Raw genomic sequence first — 23,283 nt, forward strand, 5'->3', positions numbered from 1 at the left:
GGTAAATCTTCCTCCATCCCTTTATTTTGAGCCTTTGTGTATTCTTGCATGTGAGATGGGTTTCCTGGATACAGCACACTGATGGGTTTTGGATTTTTATCCAATTTGCCAGTCTGTGTCTTTTGATTGGTGCATTTAGTCCATTTACATTTAGGGTTAATATTGTTATGTGTGAATTTGATACTGCCATTTTGATGCTAAGTGGCTGTTTTGCCTGTTAGTTGTTGTAGATTCTTCATTATGTTGAAGCTCTTTAGCATTCAGTGTGATTTTGGAATGGCTGGTACTGATTGATCCTTTCTATGTGTAGTGCCTCTTTTAGAAACTCTTGTAAAGCAGGCCTGGTGGTGACAAAATCTCTGAGTACTTGCTTGTTCGCAAAGGATTTTATTCTTCCTTCACTTCTGAAGCTCAGTTTGGCTGGATATGAAATTCTGGGTTGCAAGTTCTTTTCTTTAAGAATGTTGAATATTGGCCCCCACTCTCTTCTGGCTTGTAGTGTTTCTGCCGAGAGATCTGCTGTGAGTCTGATGGGCTTCCCTTTGTGGGTGACCCGACCTTTCTCTCTGGCTGCCCTTAGTATTCTCTCCTTTATTTCAACCCTGTTGAATCTGACGATTATGTGCCTTGGGGTTGCTCTTCTTGCGGAATATCTTTGTGGTGTTCTCTGTATTTCCTGCAATTGAGTGTTGGCCTGTCTTGCTAGGTGGGGGAAATTTTCCTGGATGATGTCCTGAAGAGTATTTTCCAGCTTGGATTCATTCTCTTCGTCCCCTTCTGGTACACCTATCAGACGTAGGTTATGTCTTTTCACATAGTCCCACATATCTTGGAGACTTTGTTCATTCCTTTTTGCGCTTTTTTCTCTGACCTTGGTTTCTCGTTTAATTTCATTGAGTTGGTCTTCGACTTCACATATTCTTTCTTCTGCTTGGTCAATTCGGCTATTGAAACTTGTGTTTGCTTCGCGAAGTTCTCGTATTGTGTTTTTCAGCTCCTTTAATTCATTCATATTCCTCTCTAAGGTATCCATTCTTGTTATCATTTCCTCGAATCTTTTTTCAAATCTTTTTTCAAGGTTCTTAGTTTCTTTGCATTGATTTAATACATGATCTTTTAGCTCACAAAAGTTTCTCATTATCCATCTTCTGAAGTCTAATTCCGTCATTTCTTCACAGTCATTCTCCATCCAGCTTTGCTCCCTTGCTGGTGAGGAGTTTTGGTCCTTTCTAGGAGGCGAGGTGTTCTGGTTTTGGGTGTTTTCTTCCTTTTTGCACTGGTTTCTTTCCATCTTTGTTGATTTGTCCGCCTGTCGTCTGCGTAGTTGCTGACTTTTCGTTTGGGTCTCTGAGTGGACACCCAGAATGTTGATGATGAAGTATTTCTGTTGCTTGGTTTTTCTTCTACCAGTCTAGCCCCTTCCCTGTACGACTGCTGAGGTCTGCTCCAGACCCTGCTTGTCTGGGGTGCACCTCTAGTAGCTGTGGCACAGCGAGGGATGCTACCAGTTTCTTTTTCTGCTCTCTTTGTCCCAGGATGATGCCTGCCTAATGTCAGTCTTTTGGATATAGAGGGGTCAGGGAGTTGCTTGAGGAGACAGTTTGTACTTTATAGGTGTTTAATTGCTGAGCTGTGCACTCTGTTGTTCATTCAGGGCTGTTAGGCTGCTATGTTTGATTCTGCTGCAACAGAGCTCATTAAAAAAAACCCTTTTTTTTTTTTTTCTCAAATGCTCTGTATTGAGAGGTTTGGGCTTTATTTTTGGATGTCCGATCAGGTGTCCTGCCCAGCTAGAAGGCAGACTAGCCACTGTTTGGCTGCCGAGGCTCCGCCCTGCTGTTGTGTGATTCGCGCTGTTCCTGCCGGCTTTGCTGTGGTCTCCGCCACACCCTGCGGCGGAGTCTCTTCATTGTAGCGTGTTGCCTCAGCAACGGCAAGCTGTGTCAGCAGTGGGCGTGTATCTCAGTAGGAACGGGTTGCCTCGGCAACGGCTTACTGCATCAGCAATGGGCGTGTATCTCAGTTGGGGCGGGTTGCCTCGGCAATGGCTGGCTGCGTCAGCAGTGGGCGTGTATCTCAGTTGGGGCGGGTTGCCTCAGCAACAGCTGGCTGCGTCAGCAGTGGGCGTGTATCTCAGTTGGGGCGGGTTGCCTCGGCAATGGCTGGCTGTGTCAGCAGTGGGCGTGTATCTCAGTTGGGGCGGGTTGCCTCGGTAGTGGTGGACGCCCCTCCCCCACAGAGCGTCTCGGACCATCTGCTCGGGATAGTTTGAAATCGCGGTTTTGTTCGTCCCACTGGGTATCCCAATCCCTGCAATCCCCTGGGCTGGCCTATTGTCCAAGTCTCGTTCAGTCTCAAGTGCAGCCCTCTCAAGTCTCAGGTTGCCGGTTCAACAGGGCACCCGGACAAGCGCACCCTGTGGGGATTGCTGGGTAGGCCCGGCCGCCGCCGCCCCGGCTGCCGGCTTCGCCAGGAAGTCCTACTGCCTGGCGTCCCATGTCTATTTTATACTTGGGAGTTTCCCCGTTCTGTGGGCAACAAAGATCAGTCTGGAAATGCCGCTCTGACTCACCGTTTGCGGATTCAACGAGAAGAGCTCCAATCCTGGGTTGTTCTCACAGCACCATCTTGAGTCCTCATCCTGAAGTATCAAATTACATGTACTTTATTACTTTCACTGTGCGGCTCTTAAAAATTATATTGAAATACAAAGAAATAGTTGGTTGTAGGTGGCAGAGCCTTCTGAGTAACCTCTAGCAGTTTGAATATGCCCTTAAATTCTTTGACACTTATTTTAAAATAGTCTAATTTCCCTCTCTTTGAATATGAGCCAGATTTAGTATCTCACTTCTAATGACTGTAATATGGTAGAAATGACAACATCTGACTTCCTCAGCTTCGTTAGGAAAAACCAGACAGTTCTACCTGGATCCCTTCTGCTCTCGTAAAACACTCACCACTGGATCCATCTACTACATTGAGAGGAATCTGAACAGCCACATGGAAATCCAACAGTCAGCATCAACCACTAGAGGTGTAAGTACCTGAGCATGGAGATGATCCCTAGGCTGGAACAGCTGCAGGAGGAGAGCCGGCACCTGCAGTCAGATGAGAGACCAACGGGCTGCTCCAGGAGGAGCTGGAAGGGCTGCAGAGGAAGCTGACGTGCCAGGAGAAGATGCAGGGGACACTGGTTGGCTTGGAGCCAGAGAACGAGAGGCTGCTGGCCAAGCTGCAAAGCTGGGAGAGACTGGACCAGACCATGGGCCTGAGTGTCACGACTCCGGAAGACCTTTCCAGATGCGTGGTGGAGCTGCAATAGAGGGAGCTTGCCTTGAAGAACAAGAACAGCGCCATCACAAGCAACGCGTGGGGTCTGGAGAAGGCCAGGCAGCAGCTGCAGGAGGAGCTCCAGCAAGTCAGTGATCAGCTGCTGGAGGAAAGGAAGAAGTGCGAGACCCACGAAGCATTGGCCTGGAGGCTCCAGAAACGGGTCCTGCTGCTCACCAAGGAAGGGAACGGCATTCAGGCCATCCTGGGCTCCTATGACAGCGGGCTGACCCCGAGCGAGTACTTGCCCTAGCTGACCCGGCGCATGCATGCAGGAGGCCGAAGACATGGTGCAGAAGGTGTACAGCCACAGCGCTGAGATGGAGGCTCAGCTGTTGCAGGTCCTGGAGGAGCTGGGAGGCCAGAAACAAAGAACGGACATGCTGGAGATGGAGCTGCAGATGCTAAAGTCTCAGTCCAGCTCTCCAGAGCAAAGCTTCCTGTTTTCCAAGGAGGAGGTGGACACGCTCAGGTTGAAGGTCAAGGAGCTGGAGGGAGAGCGGAGTTGGCTAGAGGAGGAAAAGAGGATATTGGAGGCGCAGCTGGAGTGGTGCATGCTGCGGGGCCGCTACGACCAGAGCAAGACCAAAGTGCTGCACATAAGCCTCAACCCTGCCAGTGTGGCCAGGTAGCGCCTGCGCCGAGGACCACGAACAGCTGCAGGTGGAGTGCAAGCGGCTGTGCCAAAAAATGTGTTTCTTAAGGAGTTTAACTATTTTTGTTGTAGTTCCCTTTGGACAACACTTTTTTTGTTGTTAGAATAGTATACTTCCAGGCCGGGTGCAGTGGCTCACACCTATAATCCCAGCACTTTGGGAGGCCGAGGCGGGTGAATCATGTGGTCATGAGATCGAGACCATCCTGATCAACAAGGTGAAACCCTGTCTCTACTAAAAATACAAAAATTAGCTGGGCAAGGTGGCGCGCGCGTGTAGTCCCAGGGACTTGGGAGGCTGAGGCAGGAGAATTGCTCGAACCCAGGAGGATAGCCCCATTGCACTCCAACCTGGGTAACAAGAGTGAAACTCCATCTCAAAAAAAAAAAAAAAAAAGAATAGTATAATCCCAATAGCTGACCTGTAGACATGAAGGCTAAGAATAGAAACAAAGTAATGGTAGCTCAGAGGCTCAGGTTGGAACATAATGGCTCTGCCTCCTAAGAAGAGCAAAGGTCTAATATTACATTAGACCACGTGTGGCATCTTTATATTTACTAAGGGTGGTTAGTGCTTGCATGTCTAAAAACAGTCTTACATTATCACTATCTGCATTTAACTAATTCAAGCTTCAAGCTTAGTGAATTTTTTTTCCACAGTAGTCATGCTAGTGTAGACATTGCATTTACCATGAAATGTTCCAGTTTTATTTTTAAGATGTTCTAGGGTAGTGCTTCTCAAATTCTAATGTGCAAGATCCTTAGGACCATGTTAAATGCAGATTCTAAGTCAATGTAGGTATAAGCAGGGAAGTCTGCATTTCAAACAAGCTCCCAAGTGAGGTTGGTGCTCTGCATAGTAAAGTTGTCGTTTGCAGTTAGATACCTGCTTACCAACAAAAAGTGACCAGATAAGAATGAACGCATGCTTACCAAATGGTATTTCTAGTTCCAGATCCTTGAGGAATTGCCACACTGTCCTCCACAATGCTTGAACTAACTTACACTCCCGCCAAGATTGTAAAAACCTCCCTGTTTCTCCACATCCTCTGCAGCATCTGTTGTCTCCTGACTTTTAATAATCACCATTCTAACTGGCATGAGGTGGTATCTCAATTTGGTTTTAATTTGCATTTCTCTAATGACCAGTCATGGTGAGCTTTTTTAAATCTGTTTTTTGGCTACATAAATATCTCCTTTTGAGAAGTGTCTGTTCATATTTTTGCCCACTTTTTGATGGGCTTGTATGTCTTTTTCCAGAAAATTTAAGTTCTTTGTAGGTTCTGGATATTCCACTATCAGACGGGTAGCCTGCAAAACTTTTCTCCCATTCTATAGGTTGCCTGTTCACTCTGACGACAGTTTCTTTGCTGGGTAGAAGCTCGTTAGCTTAGTTGGATCCCATCTGTCAATTTTGGCTTTTGTTGCCATTGCTTTTGGTGTTTTAGTCATGAAGCCTTTGCCCATCCCTATGTCCTGAATGGTATTGCCTAGGTTTTGTACCTTAGCTTCTAGTGTTTTTATGGCTTTAGGCCTTATGTTTAAATCTTTAATCCATCTTGAGTTAGTTTTTGTTTAAGGTGTAAGGAAGGGGTCCAGTTTCATTTTTTCTGCCTATGGCTAGCCAGTCTTCCCAACACATTTATTAAACAGGAAATCCCAGGGAGGAGAGAGAACATGGCACTGTAGGACCAACTCAGGATTGCAGCTCTCAGTGAAACCGCAGATGGTGAGTGGACGCCGCATTTCCAGACGGATCTTTATTGCCCACAGACCAGGAGATTCCCAGGTGTAGGAGCACCATGGGCCGCCAGCATGGCTGTTTGGGCCGGCACAGCTGCTTGGGCCGGGGCTGCACCTCAGTGGCACTCCATACAAAATACACGGGTTTGGTTGCCCTGTTAAACTGGCAATTGGAGATTTTGGAAGGCAGATTAGCACATTCATCTGATTAAACGGGACTTAATCAGAAAGCCAGACCAGGAGATTCCTGGGCAGCAACATGGTTCCAGCCAGCACAGTGGGTTGCTGCACGGGAAATCACACAGATCCTGGTGCCGTTTCAGCAGGTGACTAGAAAACCTGGGAGAGAGTCAACCGTTCAACTTAAAAAAAAAAGGGCTCTGAAGCAGGGAGCCAGGTGATCAGGCTCCGCGGGTCCCGCCCCCACAAAAACAAACAAAACAGCAATTGGAAACGCTCGGGGTTAAGAGTTTCACGGCAAGCACAGCTGAACCCAGGACAGTGCAGCTCAGAGGGGGAGGGGCGTCTGCCATTACTGAAGCACTTGACCCCTATGGAGGTACACTGCCATTGCTGACACAGCCTGCCATTGCCGAGGCAACTGTTGCCTCGGCAACCTGCCATAGCAGAGAGAGTCTGCCACTACAGAGGTGGGCCATCCTCACTACAGCAGTTCTAACCATACCCATATAAACAGGATGACAGGGAATTACACACGACAGCAAGGTGGAGCCCACGACAGTAGGGCGGAGCACCCCACAACAGGGCGGAGCCCACGGCAACAGAGCAGAGCCGCAGGTCAGCCTAGCCACTACAGGCAGGCAGTGATTAGACTGCCTCCTTGCTGGGCAGGACAGTGCAATGGATACTCGTAAATAAAGCCCTAACTCCCCGGGACAGAGCACCTGAGGAATTAAAAAAAGGGGCTATAAGGATTCTGCTGCAGCTGCCTAGCAGCCCTGAATGAACAACAGAGCTCACAGCTCAGCACTTGAGCTCCTATAAAGTACAGACTGTCTCCTCAAGTATAAAGTACAGACAGTCTCCTCTAGCAGATCCCTGACCCCCGTATATCCAAAGAGTCACCTCACAAATGACTGATCAGACTGACATGTGGCAGGCATCATTCAGGGACAAAGATAGCAGAAGAAGAAATGGGTAGCAACCCCCACGGTTCCGCAGCTGCTACAGGTGTACCCCAGGCAAGCAGGGCCTGGAGTGGACCTCAGTAATCCTACAGCAGAGGGGCCAGACTGTTAGAAGGAAAACTAAGAAACAGAAATACTTCATCATCAACAATCTGGATGTCCACTCAGAGACCCAATCAAAAAATCAGCAACTACTCAGACGCCAGGTGGATAAATCCACAAAGATGGGAAGAAACCAGCACAAAAAGGAGGAAAACACCCGAAACCAGAACACCTTGCCTCCTACAAGGGACCACAACTCCTCACCAGCAAGGGAACAAAGCTGGATGGAGAATGAGTGTGATAAAATAATGAAATCAGACTTCAGAATATGGGTAATGAGAAACTTCCATGAGCTAAAAGAACATGTTCTAACTCAATGCAAAGAAACTAAGAACTTTGAAAAAAGATTTGAGGAAATGCTAACAAGAATGGAAAACTTAGAGAGGAATATGAGTGAATTGAAGGAGCTGAAAAACACAACATGAGAACTTCATGAAGCATGCACAAGTTTCAACAGCCGAATTCACCAAGCAGAAGAAAGGATATCAGAAGTCAAACATCAATTCAATGAAATAAACCGAGAAGCCAAGATTAGAGAAAAAAGCCTAAAAAGGAATGAACAAAGTCTCCAAGAAATGTGGGACTATGTGAAGAGACCTAATCTACATTTGATAGGTATACCTGAATGGGACAAAGAGAATGAATCCAAGCTGGAAAATACTCTTCAGGATATTATCCAGGAAAATTTCCCCCATGTAGCAAGGCAGGCCAATATTCAAGTCCAGGAAATGCAGAGAACACCACAAAGATATTCCACAAGAAGAGCAACCCCAAGGCACATAATCATCAGATTCACCAGGGTTAAAATGAAGGGGAAAATGCTAAGGGCAGCCAGAGAGAAACGTCGGGTCACCCACAAAGGGAAGCCCATCAGATTCACAGCAGGTCTCTCAGCAGAAACTCTAAGAGCCAGAAGAGACTGGGGGACAACATCCTTAAAGAAAAGAACTTTCAACCCAGAATTTCATATCCAGCCAAACTGAGCTTCCTAAGTGAAGGAAAAATAAAATCCTTTCTGAACAAGCAAGTACTCAGAGATTTTGTCACCACCAGGCCTGCTTTACAAGAGCTCCTAAAAGAGGCACTACACATAGAAAGGAACAACCAGTACCAGCCATTCCAAAAACACACTAAATGCTAAAGAGCATCAAAAAAATGAAGAATCTGCATCAACTAATGGGCAAAATAGTCAGCTAGCATCAAAATGGCAGTATCAAATTCACACATAACAATATTAACCCTAAATGTAAATGGGCTAAATGCACCAATCAAAAGACACAGACTGGTAAATTAGATAAAAGCCAAAACCCATCGGTGTGCTGTATCCAGGAAACCCATCTCACATGCAAGGATACACAAAGGCTCAAAATAAAGGGATGGAGGAAGATTTACCAAGCAAATGGAGAGCAAAAAAAAGCAGGAGTTGCAATTCTCGTCTCTGATAAAATAGACTTTAAAGCCACAAAGATCAAAAGAGACAAAGAAGGACATTACATAATGGTCAAAGGATCAATACAACAAGAAGAGCTAACGATCCTAAATATATATGGACCCAATACAGGAGCACCCAGATATATAAGGCAAGTTCTTAACAACTTACAAAGAGTCTTAGACTCCCACACAATAATAGTGGGAGACTTTAACACTCCACTGTCAATATTAGACAGATCAACCAGATGGAAAATTAACAAGGATATCCAGGGCTTGAACTGAGACCTGGAACAAGCAAACCTGATAGACATTTACAGAACTCTCCACCCCAAATGCACGGAATATACATGCTTCTCAGCACCACATCACACCTACTCTAAAATTGACCACATAATTGGAAGTAAATCACTCCTCAGCAAATGCAAAACAACTGAAATCATAACAAACAGTCTCTCAGACCATAGTGCAATCAAGTTAGAACTCAGAATTCAGAAACGAACTCAGAACCGCACAGCTTCATGGAAACTGAACAACTGGCTCCTGAATGTTGACTGGATAAACAATGAAATGAAGGTAGAAATAAAGAAGTTCTTTGAAACCAACGAGAATGAAGACATCACATACCAGAATCTCTGGGACACATTTAAAGCAGTCTCTAGAGGAAAATATATAGCTATAAGTGCCCACAGGAGAAGAGTGGAGAGATCCGAAATTTACACCCTAACATCAAAATTGAAACAGCTGGAGGAGCAGGATCAAAAAAACTCAAAACCTAGCAGAAGACAAGAAATAACTAAGATCAGAGCAGAACTGAAGGAGATAGAGACACGAAAAACCCTCCAAAAAATCAATAAATCCAAGAGCTGGTTTTTTGAAAAGATCAACAAAATAGACAGACCACTAGCCAGACTGATAAAAAAGAAAAGAGAGAATAACCAAATAGATACAATAAAAAACGATAAAGGGGAAATCACCACAGATTCCACAGAAATCCAAACCATCATCAGAGAATATTACAAACAACTCTATGCACAGAAACTAGTAAACCTGGAATAAATGGATAAATTCCTGGACACTTGTGTACCTCCCAAGCCTAAACCAGGAGGAAGCTGAAACTATGAATAGACCAATAACAAGGTCTGAAGATGAGGCAGCAATTAAGAGCCTACCACACAAAAAAAGCCCAGGTCCAGATGGGTTCACAGCTGAATTCTACCAGACACACAAAGAGGAGCTGGTACCATTCCTTCTGAAACTATTCCAAACAATCCAAAAAGAGGGAATCCTTCCCAAATCATTTTATGAGACCAACATCATCCTGATACCAAAACCCGGCAGAGACTTGACAAGAAGAGAAAACTTCAGGCCAATATCCATGATGAACATAGACACAAAAATCTTCAATAAAATGAATTCATCCTGGGGATGCAAGGCTGGTTCAACATACACAAGTCTATAAACGTAATTCACCACAAAAACAGAACCAAAAACAAAAACCACATGATTATCTCAATTGATGCAGAGAAGGCATTTGACAAAATTCAACAGCCCTTTATGCTAAAAACCCTCAATAAACTCGGTATTGAAGGAACATATCTCAAAATAATAAAAGCTATTTACAACAAACCAACAGCCAATATCATACTGAATGGGCAAAAACTGGAAGCATTCCCTTTGAAATCTGGCACTAGACAAGGATGCCCTCTCTCACCACTCCTATTCAATATAGTACTGGAAGTTCTAGCCAGAGCAATCAGGCAGGAAAAAGAAATAAAGGGTATACAAATAGGAAAGGAGGAAGCCAAATTGTTCTATTTGCAGATGACATGATAGTATACCTAGAAGACCCCGTCGTCTCAGCCCAAAAACTCCTAAAACTGATAAGCAACTTCAGCAAAGTCTCAGGACATAAAATTAATGTGCAAAAATTACAAGCATTCCTATACATCAATAACAGACTTAAAGAGAGCCAAATCAAGAACGAACTGCCATTCACAATTGCTACAAAGGGAATAAAATACCTAGGAATACAACTAACAAGGAACGTAAGGGACCTCTTCAAGGAGAACTACAAACCATTGCTCATGATATAAGAGAGAATACAAACAGATAGAAAAACATTCCATGTTCATGGTTACGAAGAATCAACATCATGAAAATGGCCATACTGCCCAAAATAATTTACAGAATCAACGCTATCCCCATCAAGCTACCATTGACTTTCTTCACAGAATTGGAAAAAAACACCTTGAACTTCATATGGAACCAAAAGAGAGCACACATAGCCAAGTCAATTCTAAGCAAAAAGTACACAGCAGGAGGCATCACACTACCGGACTTCAAACTATACTACAAGGCTACAGTAATCAAGATAGCATGGTACTGGTACCAAAACAGAGATATAGACCAATGGAACAGAACAGAGACATCGGAGGCAACACAACATATCTACAACCATACAACCTTTGATAAACCTAAAAAAATGGATTCCCTGTTTAATAAATGGTGTTGGGAAAACTGGCTAGCCATGTGCAGAAAGCAGAAACTGGACCGCTTCCTGACACCTTACACTAAAGTTAACTCCAGATGGATTAAAGACTTAAACATAAGACCTGGCACCATAAAAACCCTAGAAGAAAATCTAGGCAAAACCATTCAGGACATAGGAGTAGGCAAGGACTTCATGAACAAAACACCAAAAGCATTGGCAACAAAAGCCAAAATAGACAAATGGGACCTAATCAAACTCCACAGCTTCTGCGTGGCAAAAGAAACAGTCACTAGAGTGAATTGGCAATCAACAGAATGGGAAAAAATTTTTGCAATTTACCCATCTGACAAAGGGCTGATATCCAGAATTTACAAAGAACTCAAACAGATATACAGGAAAAAAACAAACCCATTCAAAAATGGGCAAAGGATATGAACAGACACTTTACAAAAGAAGACATACATGAGGCCAACAAACATATGAAAAAATGCTCATCATCACTGGTCAATATAGAGATGCAAATCAAAACTGCATTGAGATACCATCTCATGCCAGTTAGAATGGCGATCATTAAAAAATCTGGAGACAACAGATGCTGGAGAGGATGTGGAGAAATAGGAACACTTTTACACTGCTGGTGGGAGTGTAAATTAGTTCAACCATTGTGGAAGACAGTGTGGCGATTCCTCCAAGACCTAGAAATAGAAATTCCATTTGACCCAGCAATCCCATTACTGGGTATATATCCAAAGGGCTATAAATCATTCTACTATAAGGACACATGCACAGGAATGTTCATTGCAGCACTGTTTACAATAGCAAAGACCTGGAACCAACCCAAATGCCCATCGTTGATAGGCTGGACTGGGAAAATGTGGCACATATACACCATAGAATATTATGCAGCAATCAAAAATGATGAGTTTGTGTCCTTTGTAGGATGAATCTGGAGAACATCATTCTCAGCAAACTGACACAAGAACAGAAAATGAAATACTGCATATTCTCACTCATAGGTGGGTGATGAACAATGAGAACACATGGACACAGGGAGGGGAGCACTACACACTGGGGTCTATTGGGGGGAATAGGGAAGGGACAGTGTGGGGGGGAGCTAGGGAGCGATAGCATGGGGAGAAATGCCAGATGTGCGTGAAGGGGAGGAAGACAGCAAATCACACTGCCTCGTGTGTACCTATTCAACTATCTTGCATGTTCTGCACATGTACCCCAAAACCTAAAATGAAATAAAAAAATAAAAATTAAAAAAAAATAGGGAATTCTTTCCCCGTTGCTTGTTTTTGTCAGGTTTGTCAAAGATCAGATGGTCGTAGATGTGTGGCATTATTTCTGAAGCCTCTGTTCTGTACCATTGGTCTATATATCTGTTTTGGTAGCAGTACCATGCTGTTTTGCCTTGCAGTATAGTTTGGAGTCAGGTAGCATGATGCCTCCAGCTTTGTTCTTTTTCCTTATTATTGCATTGGCTATGTGGGCTCTTTTTGGTTTCATATGAAATGTATGGTGGTTTCTTCCATTTCTGTGAAGAAAGTCAGTGGTAACTTGATGGGGATAGCATTGAATCTGTAGATCACTTTGGGCAATATGGCCATTTTCATGATATTTATTCTTCCTGACCATGAGCATGGAATGTTTGTCCATCTGTTTGTGTCCTCTCTTATTTCCTTCAGCAGTGTTTTGTAGTTATTCTTGAAGAGGTCCTTCACATCCCTTGTAAGTTGTATTCCTAGGTATTTAATTCTCTTTGTAGCAAATTGTAAATAGGATTTTACTCATGATTCGGCTCTTTGTCTGTTATTGGTCTACAGGAATGCTTGTGATTTTTGCACATTGATTTTGTATCCTGAGATTTCGCTGAAGTTGCTTATCAGCTTAAGGAGATTTTGGGCTGGGACAATGAGGTCTTCTAAATATACAATCATGTCATATGCAAATAGAGACAGTTTGACTTCCTCTTTACCTATTTAAATATTCTTTATTTCTTTCTCTTGCCTGATCGCCCTAGCCAAAACTTCCAATACTATGCTGAATAGGAGTGGTGAGAGAGGGCATCCTTGTCTTGTACTGGTTTTTAAAGGGAATGTTTCCAATTTTTGCCCATATAGTATGGTATTGGCTGTGGGTTTGTCATAAATAGCTCTCATTATTTTGAGATCCATTCCATCAATATCTAGTTTATTGAGAGTTTTTAGCATGAAGGGTTGTTGAATTTTGTCAAAGGTATTCTCTGCATCTATTCAGATAATCATTTGGTTTTTGTCTTTGGTTCTGTTTTTGTGATGAATTACATTTATTGGTTTGCGTATGTGGAACCGGCCTTGTATCCCAGGGATAAAGCCAACCTGATCGCGATGGATAAGCTTCTTGATGTGCTATTGGATTCAATTTGCCAACATTTTATTGAGGATTTTCATTTTCACATTGATGTTCATCAGGGATATTGGCCTGAAATTTTCTTTTTTAGTTGTGTCTCTGCCAGGTTTTGGTATCAGGATGATGTTGTTGGCCTCATCAAATGAGTTAGGGAGGAATCCCTCTTTTTCTATTGTTTGGAATAGTTTCAGAAGGAATTATACCAGCTCCTCTTTGTACCTCTGGTAGAATTTGGTTGTCAACTCGTCTGGTCCTGGGCTTTTTTTTTGGTAGGTAGGCTTTTAATTGCTGCCTCAATTTCAGATCTTGTTATTGGTCTATTCAGGGACTTGACTTCTTCCTGGTTTAATCTTGGGAGGGTGTAAGTGTCCAGGAATTTAACCATTACTTCTACAGTTTCTGGTTTATTTGCATAGAGGTGTTTATAGCATTCTCTAATGGTAATTAGATTACCAGACAGAATTTTCTTGACTTTGTTAAAAGAATTTCTATTCTTCATTTCTTAAAGTAACTAATTTTCACTAAAAAAAAAATTTCCTCTTGGATTTCACAGGATGCAATCTGGTAAAATGCACTAAATCACCTTACAGAAAGGCATTGTGACCCCTTAATTCTCATGATTACTAAGAGTGAAAGGCATTTTCCCTACTGTACACAGCCAATTCTACAAATATTAAAATCTAGAACTTAATGCAGTGGAAGGAAATTCATATGATAGCTACAGAATTCACTGAACTCTCAGCTAATGCAGAGTTCAAATAAGAATTCCCTCTTTAATGTCATAATGCAAAATGTTCACATCAATTAAGTATTGATTATAAATATCTATTTTGACAATTTGGTACTTGGAAACTACCTTACAGCATGGTTCTTGCAAATGTTATTTCAAATTAAAGTTAAAAGTTAAATATTATATACGTACATATGTATTAATATACATGGAGAGAGATTCATTTCTCAGAAAAATGACCTTCAAACTAATTTTAATGCTAAGACCAGATTTTAACCAAAAAATAAAATTATTATCTTTAGTTTTCCATTTATTTGGCATATATGGCAGACAAAAAACAATTTATTTTAATAAAGACTGGGATGTTATATGTGTCATGCATATTTTATGTTAAGTTGATTCTAATAAGTCTACATAAAGGAATTTATTGAGATAAACATTTGGTAAGCATGCGTTCATTCTTCTCTGGTCACTTTCTCTTGGTAAGCAGGTATCTAACTGCAAACGACAACTTTACTATGCAGAGCACCAACCTCACTTGGGAGCCTGTTCGAAATGCAGACTTCCCTGCTTATACCTACATTGACTTAGAATCTGCATTTAACACAATCCTAAGGATCTTGCACATTAAAATATGAGAAGCACTACCCTAGAACATCTTAAGAATAAAACTGGAATATTTCATTGCAAATGTGATGTCTACATCAGCATGACTACTGTGGGGAAAAAATCCACTAAGCTTCAAGTTTGAATTAGTTAAATGCAGATAGTGATAATGTAAGACTGTTTTTGTTTTTGTTTTTTTTTACTTTTTTTTATTGCATTTTAGGTTTTGGGGTACAATGTGCAGAGCAATACAGTTGCATAGGTACACACATGGCAGTGTGTTTTGTTTGCTTTCTCCCCTTCACCCACATTTGGTATTTCTCCCCTGGAAATCCCTCCCCACCTCCCCCTCCCACTGGCCTTTCCCCCATATAGACCCGAGTGTTTAGTACTCCCCTCTCTGTGTCCATGTGTTCTCATTTTTCATCACCTACCTATGAGTGAGAATATGCGGTGTTTCATTTTCTGTTCTTGTGTCAGTTTGCTGAGAATGATGTTCTCCAGATTCATCCATGTCCCTACAAATGACACGAACTCATCATTTCTGATTGCTGCATAATATTCCATGGTGTATATGTGCCACATTTTCCCAATCCAGTCTATCATTGATGGGCATTTGGGTTGATTCCAGGTCTTTGCTATTGTAAACAGTGCTGCAATGAACATTCCAGTGCATGTGTCCTTATAGTAGAACGATTTATAGTCCTTTGGATATATACTCAGTAATGGGATTGCTGGGTCAAATGGGATTTCTATTTCTAAGGCCTTGAGGAATCACCACACCGTCTTCCAAAATGGTTGGACTAATTTACACTCCCACCAACAGTGTAAAAGTGTTCCTTTTTCTCCACATGCTCTCCAATATCTGTTGTCTCCAGATTTTTTAATGATCGCCATTCTAACTGGCATGAGATGACATCTCAATGTGGTTTTGATTTGCATCTCTCTGATGACCAGTGACGATGAGCATTTTTTCATATGATTGTTGGCTTCATATATGTCTTCTTTCATAAAGTGTCTGTTCATATCCTTTGCCCACTTTTGAATGGGCTTGTTTGTTTTTTTCCTGTAAATCTGTTTGAGTTCTTTGTAAATTCCGGATATCAGCCCTTTGTCAGATGGGTAAACTGCAAAAATTTTTTCCCATTCTGTTGGTTGCCAATTCACACTAGAGACTGTTTCTTTTGCCACGCAGAAGCTGTGGGGTTTCATTAGGTCCCATTTGTCTATTTTGGCCTTTGTTGCCAATGCTTTTGGTGTTTTGTTCATGAAGTCCTTGCCTACTCCTATGTCCTGGATAGTTTTGCCTGGATTTCCTTCTAGGGTTTTTATGGTGCCGGGTCTTATGTTTAAGACTTTAATCCTTCTGGAGTTAATTTTTGTGTAAGGTATCAGGAAGGGGTCCAATTTCTGCTTTCTACACATGGCTAGCCAGTTTTCCAGCACCATTTGTTGAATAGGGAATCCTTGCCCCATTGCTTGTTTTTGTCAGGTTTATCAAAGATTGTATGGTTGTAGCTATGTTGTGTTGCCTCTGATGCCTCTGTTCTGTTCCATTGATCTATATCTCTGTTTTGGTACAAGTACCATGCTGTTTTGATTACTGTAGCCTTGTAGTATAGTTTGAAATCCGGTAGTGTGTTGCCCCCCGCTGTGTTCTTTTTGCTTAGAATTGACTTGGCTATGCGTGCTCTCTTTTGGTTCCATATGAAGTTCATGGTGGTTTTTTCCAGTTCTGTGAAGAAAGTCAATGGTAGCTTGATGGAGACAGCGTTGATTCTGTAAATTACTTTGGGCAGTATAGCCATTTTCACGATATTAATTCTTCCTAACCATGAACATGGAATGTTTCTCCATCTGTTTGTGTCCTCTCTGATTTCGTTGAGCAGTGGTTTGTAGTTTTCCCTGAGGAGGTCCCTTACATTCCTTGTGAGTTGTATTCCAAGGTATTTTATTCTTTTTGTAGCAATTGTGAATGGCAGTTTGTTCTTGATTTGGCTCTCTTTAAGGCTGTTATTGGCATAGAGGAAGGCTTGTGATTTTTGCACATTGATTTTATATCCTGAGACTTTGCTGAAGTTGCTTATCAGTTTCAGGAGTTTTAGGGCTGAGGCTATGGGGTCTTCTAGGTATACTATCATGTCGTCTGCAAATAGAGACAATTTGGCTCCCACCTTTCCTATGTTAACACCCTTTATTTCTTTTTCTTGCTTGATTGTTCTGGCTAGAACTTCCAGTACTATATTGAATAGGAGTGGTGAGAGAGGGCATCCTTGTCTAGTGCCGGATTTCAAAGGGAATGCTTCCAGTTTTTGCCCATTCAGTATGATATTGGCTGTTGGTTTGTCATAAATAGCTTTTATTACTTTGAGATACGTTCCATCGATACCGAGTTTATTGAGGGTTTTTAGCATAAAGGGCTGTTGAATTTTGTCAAATGCCTTCTCTGCATCAATTGAGATAATCATGTGGTTTTCGTTTTTGGTTCTGTTTATGTGGTGAATTACGTTGATAGACTTGCGTGTGTTGAACCAGCCTTGCATCCCCAGGATGAATCCTACTTGATCATGATGAATAAGTTTCTTGATTTGCTGTTGCAATCGGCTTGCCAATATTTTATTGAAGATTTTTGCATCTATGTTCACCATGGATATTGGCCTGAAGTTTTCTTTTCTTGTTGGGTCTCTGCCGGGTTTTGGTACCAGGACGATATTGGTCTCGTAGAATGATTTGGGTAGGATTCCTTCTTTTTGGATTATTTGGAATGGTTTCAGAAGAAATGGTACCAGCTCCTCTTTGTGTGTCTGGTAGAATTCGGCTGTGAACCCATCTGGACCTGGGCTTTTTTTGTGTGGTAGGCTCTTAATTTCTGCCTCAACTTCAGACCTTGTTATTGGTCTATTCATAGTTTCAGCTTCCTTTTGGTTTAGGTTTGGGAGGACACAGGAGTCCAGGAATTTATCCATTTATTCCAGGTTTACTAGTTTGTGTGCATAGAGTTGTTTGTAATATTCTCTGATGATGGTTTGAATTTCTGTGGAATCTGTGGTGATTTCCCCTTTATCATTTTTTATTGCATCTATTTGGTTTTTCTCTCTCTCTTTTTTTAATCAATCTGGCTAGTGGTCTGTCTATTTTGTTGATCTTTTCAAAAAACCAGCTCTTGGATTTATTGATTTTTTGGAGGGTTTTTCGTGTCTCAATTTCCTTCAGTTCAGCTCTGATCTTAGTTATTTCTTGTCTTCTGCGGGGTTTTGAGTTTTTTGATCTTGCTCCTCTAGCTCTTTCAATTTTGACGATAGGGTGTCAATTTTGGATCTCTCCATTCTTCTCATATGGGCACTTATTGCTATATACTTTCCTCTAGAGACTGCTTTAAATGTGTCCCAGAGATTCTGGCATGTTGTGTCTTCGTTCTCATTGGTTTCGAAGGACTTCTTTATTTCTGCCTTCATTTCATTGTTTATCCAGTCAACATTCAGGAGCCAGTTGTTCAGTTTCCATGAAGCTGTGCGGTTCTGGGTCTGTTTCCGAATTCTGAGTTCTAACTTGATTGCACTATGGTCTGAGAGGCTGTTTGTTATGATTTCAGTTGTTTTGCATTTGCTGAGCAGTGCTTTACTTCCAATTATGTGGTCAATTTTAGAGTGGGTATGATGTGGTGCTGAGAAGAATGTATATTCTGTGGATTTGGGTTGGAGAGTTCTGTAAATGTCTATCAGGTTTGCTTGCTCCAGGTCTGAGTTCAAGCCCTGGATATCCTTGTTCATTTTCTGTCTGGTTGACCTGTCTAATATTGACAGTGGAGTGTTAAAGTCTCCCACTATTATTGTGTGGGAGTCTAAATCTCTTTGTAAGTCGTTAAGAACTTGCCTTATGTATCTGGGTCCTTCTGTATTGGGTCCATATATGTTTAGGATCGTTAGCTTTTCTTGTTGTATCGATCCTTTTACCATTATGTAATGGCCTTTTTTGTCTCTTTTGATCTTTGTTGCTTTAAAGTCTATTTTATCAGAGATGAGGATTGCAGCTCCTGCTTTCTTTTGCTCTCCATTTGCTTGGTAAATCTTCCTCCATCCCTTTATTTTGAGCCTTTGTGTATCCTTGCATGTGAGATGCGTTTCCTGGATACAGCACACTGCTGGGTTTTGGCTTTTTATCCAATTTGCCCATCTGTGTCTTTTGATTGGTGCATTTAGTCCATTTACATTTAGGGTTAGTATTGTTATGTGTGAATTTGACACTGCCATTTTGATGCTAGCTGGCTGTGTTGCCCATTAGTTGTTGTAGGTTCTTCATTATGTTGATGCTTTTTAGCAATTAGTGTGATTTTGGAATGGCTGGTACTGGTTGTTCCTTTCTATGTGTAGTGCCTCTTTCAGGAGCTCTTGTAAAGCAGGCCTGGTGGTGACAAAATCTCTGAGTACTTGCTTGTTCACAAAGGATTTTATTTTTCCTTCACTTCTGAAGCTCAGTTTGGCTGGATATGAAATTCTGAGTTGAAAGTTCTTTTCTTTAAGGATGTTGATTATTGGCCCCCACTCTCTTCTGGCTTGTAGTGTTTCTGCCAAGAGATCTGCTGTGAGTCTGATGGGCTTCCCTTTGTGGATGACCCGACTTTTCTCTCTGGCTGCCCTTAGTATTTTCTCCTTTATTTCAACCTTGTTGAATCTGACAATTATGTGCCTTGAGGTTGCTCCTCTTGCCGAATATCTTTGTGGTGTTCTCTGTATTTCCTGCAATTGAGTGTTGGCCTGTCTTGCTAGGTGGGGGAAACTTTCCTGGATGATGTCCTGAAGAGTATTTTCCAGCTTGGATTCATTCTCTTCGTCACATTCTGGTACGCCTACCAAACGTAGGTTAGGTCTCTTCACATAGTCCCACATTTCTTGGAGACTTTTTTCATTCCTTTTTGCGCTTTTTTCTCTGATCTTGGTTTCTCGTTTTATTTCATTGATTTGATCCTCGACTTCTGATAGTCTTTATTCTGCTTGGGCAATTCAGCTATTGAAACTTGTGCATGTTTCGCTAAGTTCTCGTATTGTGTTTTTCAGCTCCTTTAATTCATTCATATTCCTCTCTAAGGTATCCATTCTTGTTATCTTTTCCTCAAATCTTTTTTCAAGGTTCTTAGTTTCTTTGCATTGATTTAAAACATGTTCTTTTAGTCACCAAAGTTTCTTATTATCCACCTTCTGAAGTCTAATTCCTTCATTTCATCACTGTCAGTCTCCGTCCAGCTTTGTTCCCCTGCTTGTGAGGAGTTTTGGTCCTTTCTAGGTGGCGAGGTGTTCTGGTTTTGAGTGTTTTCCTCCTTTTTGCACTGGTTTCTTCCCATCTTTGTGGATTTATCCACCTGTCTTCTGTGTAGTTGCTGACTTTTTGATTGGATCTCTGAGTGGACACCCAGATTGTTGATGATGGAGTATTTCTGTTACTTGGTTTTCCTTCTACCAGTCTAGCCCCTCCACCGTACGACTGCTGAGGTCCACTCCAGGCCCTGCTTGTCTGGGGTGCACCTGTAGCAGCTGTGGAACAGCGAGGGATGCTACCAGTTTCTTTTTCTGCTATCTTTGTCCCAGGATGATGTCTGCCGAATGTCAGTCTTATGGATACAGAGGGGTCAGGGAGTTGCTTGAGGAGACAGTCTGTACTTTGTAGGAGCTCAAGTGGTGAGCTGTGAGCTCTGTTGTTCATTCAGGGCTGCTAGGCTGCTATGTTTAGTTCTGCTGCAACCTAACTCGTAAGAAAACCCCTTTTTTTCCTCAGATGCTCTGTCTTGGGGGGGGGATTGGGGCTCTCCTTGTGAGTGTCCGCCTCACTTTCCTGCCCAGCTAGGAGGCAGTCTAGTTACTTTTTGCCTGCCATGGCTCCGCCCTGCTGGTGTGAGGTTCGCCCTTTTGCTGCAGGCTCTGCCCTTCTGCTGTGGTCTCCTCCCTGTTGCCACGGGCTATGCCCTGCAGCGGAGTCTCTCTGTTGTACTGGGTTGCCTCAGCAATGGCAGGCTGGGTCAGCAATGGGCGTGTACCTCAGTAGGGGCTGATTGCCTTGGTAATGGCTGGCACTTCTCCCCAGCGGAGCTGCACTTTAAAAAAACCTATTCACCAGGAGCGTTTGGAATCACTGTTTTGTTTGTCACACTGCACTCCCCCAAACGCTGAGTCCCTGGGATTTCCTGGGCTGGGTCACAGTTCAAGACCCGTTCAGTCTCAAGTTCAGCCCTCTAGGGTCTTAGTTTGCCGGTTCAACAGGGCACCCGTAACAGTGTGCTTTTGTATGGAGCGCTGTGGAGTGCCTCTGGGCTCCGGCACGGGCCGGAGCCTCACCGGCTGATGGCTACACCAGCAGAGACCTCTGCCTGGTGTCCCGCATCTCTTTTATACTTGGGAATTTTCCCGTTCTGTGGGCAACTAAGATCCGTCTGGAAATGCTTCCCCGACTCACCCTCTCCATGCGTCCAGCGAGAGCTTCAATCCTGGGTTGTTCTCACAGCACCATCTTGAGTCCTCCCCCGTAAGACTGTTTTTAGACATGCAAGCACTAACCACCCTTAGTAAATATAAAGATGCCACATGTGGTCTAATGTAATATTAGACCTTCCCTCTTCTTAGGAGGCAGAACCATTATGTTCCAACCTGAGCCTCTGAGCTGCCATTACTTTGTTTCTATTCTTAGCCTTCATGTCTACAAGTCAGCTATTGGGATTATACTATTCTAACAACAAAAAAAGTGTTGTCCAACGGGAACTACAACAAAAATGGTTAAACTCCTTAAGAAACACATTTTTTGGCACAGCTGCTTGCACTCCACCTGCAGTTGCTCGTGGTCCTTGGTGCAGGCGCTACCTGGCCACACTGGCAGGGTTGAGGCTCATGTGCAGCACTTTGGTCTTGCTCTGGTCGTAGTGGCTCCTCAGCGTGCACCGCTCCAGCTGCGCCTCCAATTCCTCTTTTCCTCCTCTAGCCAACTCCGCTCTCCCTCCAGCTCCTTGACCTTCAACCTGAGCGTGTCCACCTCCTCCCTTGAAAACAGGAAACTTTGCTCTGGAGAGCTGGACTGAGACTTTAGCATCTGCAGCTCCATCTCCAGCATGTCCGTTCTTTGTTTCTGGCCTCCCAGCTCCTCCAGGGCCTGCAACAGCTGAGCCTCCATCTCAGCGCTGTGGCTGTGCACCTTCTGCACCATGTCTTCAGCCTCCTGCATGCATGCGCCGGGTCAGGTAGGGCAACTCGCTCGGGGTCAGCCCGCTGTCATAGGAGCCCAGGATGGCCCGAATGCTGTCCCCTTCCTTGGTGAGCAGCAGGACCTGTTTCTGGAGCCTCCGGGCCAATGCTTCGTGGGTCTCACACTTCTTCCTTTCCTCCAGCAGCTGACCACTGACCTGCTAGAGCTCCTCCTGCAGCTGCTGCCTGGCCTTCTCCAGACCCCAGGCATTGCTTGTGATGGCGCTGTTCCTGTTCTTCAAGGCAAACTCCCTCTGTTGCAGCTCCACCACGCATCTGGAAAGGTCTTCCGGAGTCCTGACACTCAGGCCCATGGTCTGGTCCAGTCTCTCCCAGCTTTGCAGCTTGGCCAGCAACCTCTCGTTCTCTGGCTCCAAGCCAACCAGTGTCCCCTGCGTCTTCTCCTGGCACGTCAGCTTCCTCTGCAGCCCTTCCAGCTCCTCCTGGAGCAGCCCGTTGGTCTCTCTCATCTGACTGCTGGCGCCCGCTCTCCTGCAGCTGTTCCAGCCTAGGGAGTTACACCAGCTCAGACTTTACAACTGCAGCATCCTGCTCTTGCAGGGACAGCTTCTGCTCCAGACCCTTAATCCACTGCTTGTGGTCTGCTCTCACTTCCTGGATTTTCTGGAGTTCCTGGATTTTCTGATCAGCTTCCTGCCATTTTTTGTGCTGCAGGTCCAGCTGCTCCTGCAGCTGTTTCTCTCACTCCAGGCACTTCACCGGCATCTCCTGGTCCATCAGACTCCACTGCGATTCTGAGATCCTCCCCTTCAGTACGCGTTGATGGTCTTGCCGGCCTGGGCCAGGCTGTCCTCTTTCTCGCGCAGCCTCTTGCTGGTGATACCCAGCCTCTGCCGACACTGCCTGTTGGCTCAGCTGCTCCTGCATCTTTTAACCTCCGCCCGGGCCTCCCGCTCCTGAAGCTGCAGGCTGCGCGTCAGAAGCTCCTGGTTGCGTTGGGCCTCGTGCTCCTTGCTCTGCTGGTACTGCATCTGCAGAGAACCTGGGGCCGAGGTGGGAATATCCAATCCAGACCCTCCCTCCACACGCTGAGAGATGAAGTTGTTCAAAGCTTACAGGGTGGATGTAATGGTGGTGTTTTCCCGCAGGTTTTCCATGGTTGCTTTTGAGATTAGGGAGACTGTCCCACAACTTGCTGTCTGCAAGCTGGAGCCCAGTGGGGCCGATGGTGTAATTCTCAGTCCGAGGGGCAGGGTAGAGTATAATCAAGGGCCCCGTGGAGGTAAAATCAGCAAGGACTGCAGAAATTCAGATGAAGGAAAAATTGGCGCCGGCTGAAATAGGATGGAGAAGCTTCGCAAAAAAGATGATGGATGGAGGGGGGAAGGAGGGTCTTGGAGGAGACAAATAATTTATATAATGTCCTTATCACTAGTTAATACATTTAAGCCACCACTGTCTGTAAACTG

General features: G+C 43.7%; 1 pseudogene; it reads right to left on the reverse strand.

Annotated features, from left to right (window-relative positions):
• Positions 1–21,344: 21,344 nt before the first annotated feature.
• Positions 21,345–23,068, reverse strand: LOC100403079 (mitotic spindle assembly checkpoint protein MAD1 pseudogene; annotated as a pseudogene).
• Positions 23,069–23,283: the final 215 nt, after the last annotated feature.

Source organism: Callithrix jacchus, chromosome 1, assembly GCF_049354715.1.
Source record: "Callithrix jacchus isolate 240 chromosome 1, calJac240_pri, whole genome shotgun sequence".
NCBI lineage: Eukaryota > Metazoa > Chordata > Mammalia > Primates > Cebidae > Callithrix > Callithrix jacchus.